At 38.6% G+C, this 8,959-nt stretch overlaps 1 pseudogene across 1 annotated transcript; it reads right to left on the bottom strand.

Annotated features, from left to right (window-relative positions):
• Window positions 1-717: 717 nt before the first annotated feature.
• Window positions 718-2,206, bottom strand: LOC308424492 (small ribosomal subunit protein eS1-like; annotated as a pseudogene). The gene is made up of 2 exons: window positions 2,156-2,206; window positions 718-1,459 (listed from the first exon to the last, which is right to left on the bottom strand). The product of its transcript is annotated as a small ribosomal subunit protein eS1-like (transcript).
• Between the last annotated feature and the right edge of the window lie 6,753 nt (window positions 2,207-8,959).

The raw sequence follows: 8,959 nt of genomic DNA, 5'->3' as shown, positions 1-8,959 counted from the left end.
ATTTCTCCAGCCCAAAAGTGCTTTTCTTAAATGGTGAATATCCATCCATCTGCCAATAAGGAAATTAGCCTGTGTCTACAGCTTCGCTACATCATGCTGCAGTGAACATGGTAGTATTAATACTTCTTTAAGAGCTGATTCAAATTGGAGGGTACATAATTAAAAATGAATCTGAAACATCCTAGAGTAGCCCTGGTCTCTTGGTTTTCTGATGCCCCTCAGACCATTCTCTATAGCTGCTACATTTTCACGTTGTAAAATAATGTCAGTGCTTACTGGTTCCTATCACTAAAACTTAAGTCTTCTAGGGTTTTGGTAGCAGTCATCCTAGTAGGTGGTATTGATATTTGACTTGTGACATTTTAAACATTTTGAACTCATTTTTTTATATCGGAAAAATGTCACTGGAAAATTGACAGATTCAGTCTGTAGATCACTCTTTGGGAAGCATAGACAAAAAAAACAAAAAAAACAAAAAAAAAACAAAACAAAACAAAAAAAAAACCAAAAAAACAAATAAAAAAAAAAAAAAACCCATTGTTTTAAAATCCATGAACATAAAATAGCTTTCCATTTATATTTTCTCTCATTGGTCGTTTTCCATTTCTTGTGAATAAGTCTTTGACATTAAGTTTATTTCTAATATTTCATTCCCACATTTATTCTATTTTTTCCACAAACAGGACTTTTTATTTGTCACTACTAAAAACCTGGGTTCTAGACCGATTTTTGGACCGGTGGTTAGTATCCATCAGCTTCTTCAGCTTTAGCACCTGTCTCATCACCAGCTGTTTTTCCAGAACTATCACCTTCGCCATGGAGCTACAAGAGTTTTCCCAATTCAAACTTGGGTTTCTTCAACCTTTTCAGTTTTCTAACAAAGACATCATGAAGAAGATAAATGGACTGGAAAGCCCTTTCTTTGTATGTCTTTCTCAGCACTGTCTGGGATCAGTTTATTGACCACTTCCTTCAAGCCATTTCTCCGCACCTCTCGGGCCATGATCTCCATCATCTTCTTCCGGATCTGGCGGACCTGATGGTGCTGTGCATAGGACATCTTTCTTATCTGGTTGTTGCATTTTTTAGTGAAACTAACACAGAGAAGTCGGAGCAAATACTCACCAGTTGTCTTGACATCAACATGAGTTTCACTCATGGTTTGCCACTTTTTGACCATGGCACACATTTTGTCCCGGGTAAGATCCATGCTATGGAAGTTAGTCAGACAGTTTTTGCCCTGAACATCCTCAGTAATTAGCTTGAATTTTCTAAATGCAACTTTGTCATTCTGTAGATTAGCAAGGCACACTTCAAACACACGACCCTTGATTATATCAGATACAATTTTGGTTCCTTGAGTCCTTGTGACTAGTGTTTTTCTGATGTTCCTAATATTAAACATTGCTGGAGTTTTCATATCATACCAGTCTTTCTTAGAAAACGGATCAACCACTTTCTGTTTTTCTTACAACTTTTTTTTTTAATAAAAGAGACATACATGGACAGATTTTTAAAAGCATTTTGGCATGAAACTATATGAATATATTTTTGTCACTACTTGATTTTTTAAAAAGGTTTGATAGTATCCATTGAAATCTTACTAGTTACCATAAGCATAAAGTACATGTAAAACAAAACGTAACATAGAAATAGTCAAAGTTTTCTTTATGTGTATAGATTAAAGATAATGAATTTTAAATACCAAAAGTTGCCACAAGGCTATCTTCTTAGCGCTTGAGTTATTAATGATTTAAGGTCTAGGTGTACCCACTCTGAGAGGGTGCTATACACTTGTTGTTGTTGTTTTGTTTTGTTTTGTTTTTGTTTCTAAGAAGGACTGAGGCTTCCACTTTTCCGTCTTTCTTTTTTTGAGCTTCATATGATCTGTGAGTTGTTTCTTGGGTATTCAGAGCTTTCACGATCAAAGAACTCCACATAAAACCAAGTACACTGAAACTATTAGAAGAGAAAGTGGGTAAAACCTTAGAACACAGAGGCACAGGGGAAATTTTCCTGAACAGAACACCAATGACTTGTGCTCTAAGATCAAGGATTGAGAAATGGGACTTAATGGGATTGCAAGGTTTCTGTAAAGCTAAGGACACTGTCAAGAAAACAGTCAACAGATTGGGAAAAGATCATTACCAACCACTTTCTTCTTAGCTCCCTTCTCCCAACCTTTGGTCAGGCACTTGTTCTTCCAGACTGCTATGGTGTGATTGGAGAGCCAAAAGGGCCACTTTTGTTTTCAAATGTTTTGTTGCAAATGTTTAGAAACACAGTAACCAGGCACACTGAAACTACTAGATGAGAAAGTAGGAAAAACCTTAGAACTCATAGGCACAGGAGAAAATTTCCTGAACAGAACACCAATGGCTCGTGCTCTATGGTCAAAGATTGACAAATGGGACTTACTGAGATTGCAAAGCTTCCATAAGGCTAAGGACACTGTCAAGAAAACAAATGGCAACCAACAGAGTGGGAAAAGATCTTTACCAATCCCACATCAGATAGAGGCCTAATATCCAAGGTATACAAAGAACTCAAGAAGCTAGACACCAAACAACCCTATTAAAAAATGGGGTACAGAGCTAAACAAAAAGTTTTCAACTGAGGAATATTGAATGGCTGAGAAGCATCTAAGGAAGTGATCGACATCATTAGTCATCAGGGAAATGCAAATCAAAACAACCCTGAGATTCTACCTCACACCAGTCAGATTGGCCAAGATCAAAAATTCAGATGCTGGCGAGGATGTGGAGAAAGAGGAACTCTTCTCCACTGCTGGTGGGGTTGTAAACTGGTACAATCACTCTGGAAATCAGTCTGGCGGTTCCTCAGAAAATTGGACATAGTACTACCTGAAGACCCAGTTATTCCACTTCTGGGCATATACCCAAGAGAAGCTCCAACATACAACAAAGACACATGCACCACAATGTTCATAGTAGCCCTATTTATAATAGCCAGATGCTGGAAAGAACCCAGATGTCTTTCAGTAGATGAATGGATACAAAATTGTGGTATATTTATACAATGGAGTACTACTCAGCTATCAGAAACAATGACTTTATGAAATTCTTAAGAAAATGGATGCATCTAGAGAATATTATCCTGAGTGAGATAACCCAGTCACAAAAGAACAGAGATAATATGCAGTCACTGATGATTGGATACTAACCCTAGAAAGCTCTAAACACACCAGAAACAACTCACAGACTATATGAAATTCAAGAATAGAAAAAGAAAAGAAAAGAAACAACCATTATGTTTAATCCTTACACACTAAGAAAACTTTGACTAATTCCAGGTTACATTCTGGTTTACATGTACTTTATGCTCATTGTAACTAGTAAGATCTTAATGCACACAATCAAACCTTTAAAAAAATACCAAGCACTGAAAGAAAAGGGAAAAGAAACACAGTAACCCAGTCACAAAAGAACAAACATAATATGCAGTCACTGATAATTGGATACTAACCCCAGAAAGCTCTGAACACCCCAGAAACAACTAACAAGCCATATGAAGCTCAAGAAAAACAAAGGCCAAAAAATGAAAGCCTCAGTACTTCTTAGGAAAAAAATAAATGTATAGCACCCTCTCAGAATGTGGTACACCTGGACCTTAAACCATTAATAACACAAGAGCTAAGAATATAGCCTTGTGGCAATTTTTGGTATTCAAAAACCATTATGCTTAATCTATACTCACCAAAAAACATGTTTCCATGTTACATTCTGTCCTACATCTACTTTATACTTATGGTAACTAGTGGTATTTCAATGCATGCTATCAAACATCTAAAAGAATTAAGTACTGGCAAAAATATCCATATAGTGTTATGCCAAAATGCCTTAAAAATCTGTATGTGTATCCCTCTTTTTTTAAAAAAAAATAAAGTTGTAAGAGAGAAAAAAATTGTGATTTTAAATGTGGCTGGTTACTTTATTGAATTCGTGTGTTAATTCCAATACATTTTTACTTCTGCCCTGGAAATTTTCCATTTCATTTTCTTGCCTAGTAACTCTGGCCAGGACTTCCAGGACTGTGGTGGCCATCTTTCCCTCCCCTTTTATCTATCAAGAAGGCAGTCCTTTCTCACCATCATCAATAATGCTCACTCTGAGATTTTCATATGTTCTCTGTTACATGGGGGCAAATTTCCTTTGCTAATTTGTTGCATATTTAAAATATGAACTTGCACAGAGCTTTACCAAATGACTTATGTGTCTTTAGTTTTGACCTTCATCATGTTAATGTGGCACACCCAACTGATGAGGTCATATGGCAAAACATCTCTCATCTCAGGGATGGACTCCACTTACTTAGTTTGTGTGATGGTGAGTTGTTGCAGTAAATATTAAAAAGATAATGGGTTTAATCTCTCTATCACCCCTGAGGTCTCACTCCTGAGCTCTGAGCCACCTCCATGGCCCAACTTGTTCACCATGCAACTCCCTTCCCTAGTGGTTTTCTACTGCCTGTTCTCCGCCTCTGTCCTGGGGTGTTTCTCTACCCCCAAATTCCACATAAATACAACTCTACAGCCCAACTGCTTTTCATTCAGGTTTATATATTCAACTCTCAATCCACAAACCCTCAACACAAAAAGCTTACATAAAATAGACAAAGACACAAACTGCCCTTCTATATGAGATACTAGACCTATAAAATCCTTAATGTTCATAGTTATTTAACTCCTATCAATCAGCCTGGGTCTAGCTGGTCCTTGGGAACCTCCATCTTGCCGAGACCCCCAACCTCCATCCTCTGACCTCCTCAGACCTCTCAACCCTCTGCACCTTTCTCGCCCCACCTAGTCACTGGCTTTCCTTTATTTTACTAATTAAAATGGAAAAGTTCAGTTGAAGTCACCTCAAGAGTATAGGACTAGGCAGCCCTTATTGGGGAAGTGGAATTAACATTAAAATACAAACAGCTTCAGGACAATCTACAGTAAGTTTTATTTTCCAGTGTTTGACTTGAGAACTTTTGAATTTGTACTCACTATTTTCCTCATTTATAACCTAAATTTAATGTCTCACAAACCACAGTGCCCAATGATAAGAAAGATAAACACAAACCGCCTTTGCCAAGGAATATGTTTAACATACCCGGGTCTAACAATGACATTCTGGCTGGCAAGTATTTAGATGGTAAACTTATTAAAAGAAAAACAGTTAATGATATTTCCTAGGTTTATGAAGCTGCATCAATAGTGGATGTCTACTGACAAGAATTAGCATTTTTCTTCTAATAAATTATGTGCTGCCTACAGGGTTAGTTTAAACATTAAGAGACTTTTAAATCAGCACCAGAAACCAATTTCATATTAATGTAAGGAGTGGGAATCCTGGACTCATGCCTGGATCCTCCAGAACATCTTGCATGGACCTTACAAAGGAGCTTCCTTTGTGTAATGAATATTCCGGTATTTCTGATATGCTAGATGGTTGTCCTGAGGCTGGCAGTTAGCCTGAGTCTGTCAAGGCTTGTCTGCAACCACATTTGGGACTCCAGTGCCACTTCTGTGCAAGATGCTTGTGAAAGTTTTGTGCTTGTATTGTGCTGAGGGGGTAGAAAATAGAATTTTAAGAAGAAATAATTTGCAGACTTGATCCAACCAGATTTTAAAGCCAATTGAAATGATGCATGCCCACATATTTCTCCCTAGTCATAAAGGAAAGAGAATTAAAGCTCAGGCAGTTGTGCCTATATGGTCAGAAACTGTGGCAGGATCCGGCTGACAGGACTCTCTGTGGAGATGGAAAAGGGAGAATGCTGTTGGACATGCCATTGTATCTGTCTTCTCCACATATGATGGTATTCTCCTCCTGGTTCCCAAGAACCCAAGAGGCCTTTGAAAAGTTACTCATCACAAAAGCCAGTCTAGTCCCAAATTCTGACTCTCAAAGCAACTACAAAGCATGTTGAGTGTGACATTGGATGTTGACCTCCGAGCTAAGGACCGGCCCCTATGTGACCTTTGTTCTTATTAACTTTCTTGTTGGGCAGGTTTCACTTGTTTGTAGAGAATAGTTTGTCCAAAAGAAATAAACAGGGTCAGGCTCTCACTGTTTGCTTGTAATTTTCCTTAGATAGACTCATTTGTCTGAGTTTAGAGTGAATTGCATCTGTTCCCTCAAGACTGTGAAATTGTGGAAGTTTCATTGATTCCTCACAAGCATTAAGTACTTTTCCTATTTACTTTTTTCCTCGTGTGTATTTTTAGCTGTCATTGAAAATCACCACAGTTGCCCCAACGACTGATGATTCCTTGCAATAAATAGTAGTGACCAGAGAAAAGGTAACTTAGAGTCCCGTGGCTTTCAGAAACCAAATTGGAGAGGTTTACTTACCTCTCCCCTCAATTTACAAATGCTTCTGATAAGTTTGGTCTGGAAATAATAATGAAATTACAGAAGGGCTTGCAGCAATAACAATTGTTGGAAATAAGAGAAGCCAATCTCAGCAATTTGTTGCCAAACGAATCTGTCAGCTAGCATCTGTAGTCCACGCCACCCTTGAATTCTGCATCAAGCCCACCATTTCTTACCTTCTAAACTCCTAGATCAGTCTTTATCTGAAATCAATTTCATGCTTTTCTGTGCAAAATTTGGCAGCCAGGGTTTATCCTCATCACCACATGGTATGACAGACTCTTCTCTGGACATATGGCAGCTTCAGCTGGGTTTGTTTCCCCTCTTTTATTCTGTTCCTCCTGGGGATAGATTTCTCCTCCGCAATATCTCTGTCCACTCATTTCGGGAATGGTGCTGAAGCATTTAATGGGATTTTCATTTGTATACAGCATCATCTGAAGAAAAAAGAAGGCAAATGTGATTGTAATTGCACTTTTGTCTTTATATAAACAAAACAAGACTTCCTAAAAGTTACACTAAAAATATAACAGAAGTTGATAGCCTGATTAATTGGAAATATGATGAAACACTGGGGAAGGTACCCACAGCACAAGCATGAGGATCTGCATTTGGATCCTTAGCATTGCTTGTCTGTATCTGTAACTCTAGCACTGGAGAATCAAGACAGGTAGATGCCCGGAGCTCACTGTAGCTACTCAGCCAATTGGTGAGCTTGAAGCCTAGTGAGCAATTCTATCTAAAAACAAAACAAAACAAAACAAAACAAAACAAAAAAACACAAGGTGGAGAGCAGTAGAGAGACACTGGACATCAACCTTTGGCCTTCACAGGCAAGTACACACATGTACACATGCACCCACATATGCACATGAGTACATACACATGCACACACTCACACACACACACACACACACACAAACCACATACACAATTTACATATACATAAAACATATGTTAAAATATTTGAAAATAAAAGAGAGAACTGAGGCTCTTTACCAACAACTGGTGCCGTCTATCCTGTGTCTTTTCCTTTGCTCCTCTTTCATTTCTTCCCTTCCGTTTCCCTCCCTTTCCCTCCCACCCCCTACCCTTCCCTCCTCTCCTCTTTTCTCCTCTCCTCTCTTCTCCTCTCTTCTCCTCTCCTCCTCTCTTCTTCCTTCCTCTCCCCTCTTTTCTCTGTCCTCTGTTCTTCTCTCATCTTCTTCTCTTCCTCTCTCTTGCACTTCTCATAGCTTCTATATCCTCTTCCTTCCTGGCTAATCTATGAGATGTCAGGATCACCAGTGACCACTCATTTCTAAGGAAGGGTTTTTAGCATTGCTTCTGAGCTGAGACTTTAGAGAGCAGTTATGGGTGTTTGGGAGCAAATAATAAACAAAAAATAAAACACCACTTTTTGAGGTCAAATCATGGATACAAGCCAACAGACTTGTAGGCTGCTTGAGATGGCTCCATAGGCAGCTTCCTGTAGATGGCTCTTGGTTCTGTAGCCTGCTCAAGATAACTTTCTGCTCTAGATAGCTCTATGCTTAAGAGAGCTCTCTTTTGCTAGAAAAAAAAAATCTAAACACACTCTGGATATCTCATGGGTTTTCTGACCAGAGTAAGAAGTTCCAATAAAAAAAAATTCTTGGATTTTCTAGGAAAAATGCTAAAAGGGCTCTGTTGCCTCTCCAGAGATCTCCAGGCAGCTTAGCTCTTGCTAGAAAAAAAATTCTAAAAAAGAACCGCTACTGCTTTCTGCTAGTGTATCTCATGCAGACCAAAAGCCCAATCTTTAATAAATTTATATCTCCATATACATTTAGTCATTTACTCCAAGTTCCATCTTGACTATCCTATGAATTTGTATTCTATGCCCTTAGCCCTTTGATTCTTAGAACACAGCAAATACACTTTAAAAACAAAACCAAAAACAAAACAGGGCAAGTAAATTAAGAGATCTTCCTGGCCCTTCAAGCACAAACAACAACTTAGCTGGATGAGATCCAATGCAGAGATTACTGTTCTGATCATGCCTGGATCATTAGCTCTGACTCTGAACTCAGGAATCTGCCTGCCTTTGTATCTTTCTGAAAAACTGGGTCATAGTGCAGCTGCCTTTGTTCTTTTAGGTTCATAAAGCCCCTCATATAATTTATATTGCATCTTCATATCTTACATAGTTGAGAATTTATATTTTTCAACTCACGTTTTTAGAGTTCTTTTCCCACAGTTCTAAATCCTGAAAGTCACAGCATTCTACCATTTTGCTGAGATATTAGACACACGCTCACGTCCTGGACTTGTGCTGTCTCTGATTATCATACAGTGATTAACATTGGTAGAAAGGACATTGCCCTGAAGGAGAAACATAAAGTAAAATATATAAATAAGCTTTATACCTAGCAACTGTCAACACTGGTGGAGGCCCATGCCCTGCTGGCTCTGTTGCAGAGGCAGGAAACCATGTCACACTGTCCCTTCCACATGGACAAGCAGGATTCAGCAGTTTGACTAGACTAGGATGGGTAGAGGAGTGCTACTACAAGAGTCACACAGGGTATGGTATTGGGGGTAAGGACCCACTT

The sequence above is a fragment of the Micromys minutus genome, assembly GCF_963924665.1.
Source record: "Micromys minutus genome assembly, chromosome: 1".
Lineage (NCBI taxonomy): Eukaryota > Metazoa > Chordata > Mammalia > Rodentia > Muridae > Micromys > Micromys minutus.
Note: the sequence above shows the minus strand (reverse complement) of the source record. Positions and strands in the feature narration are given on the sequence as shown.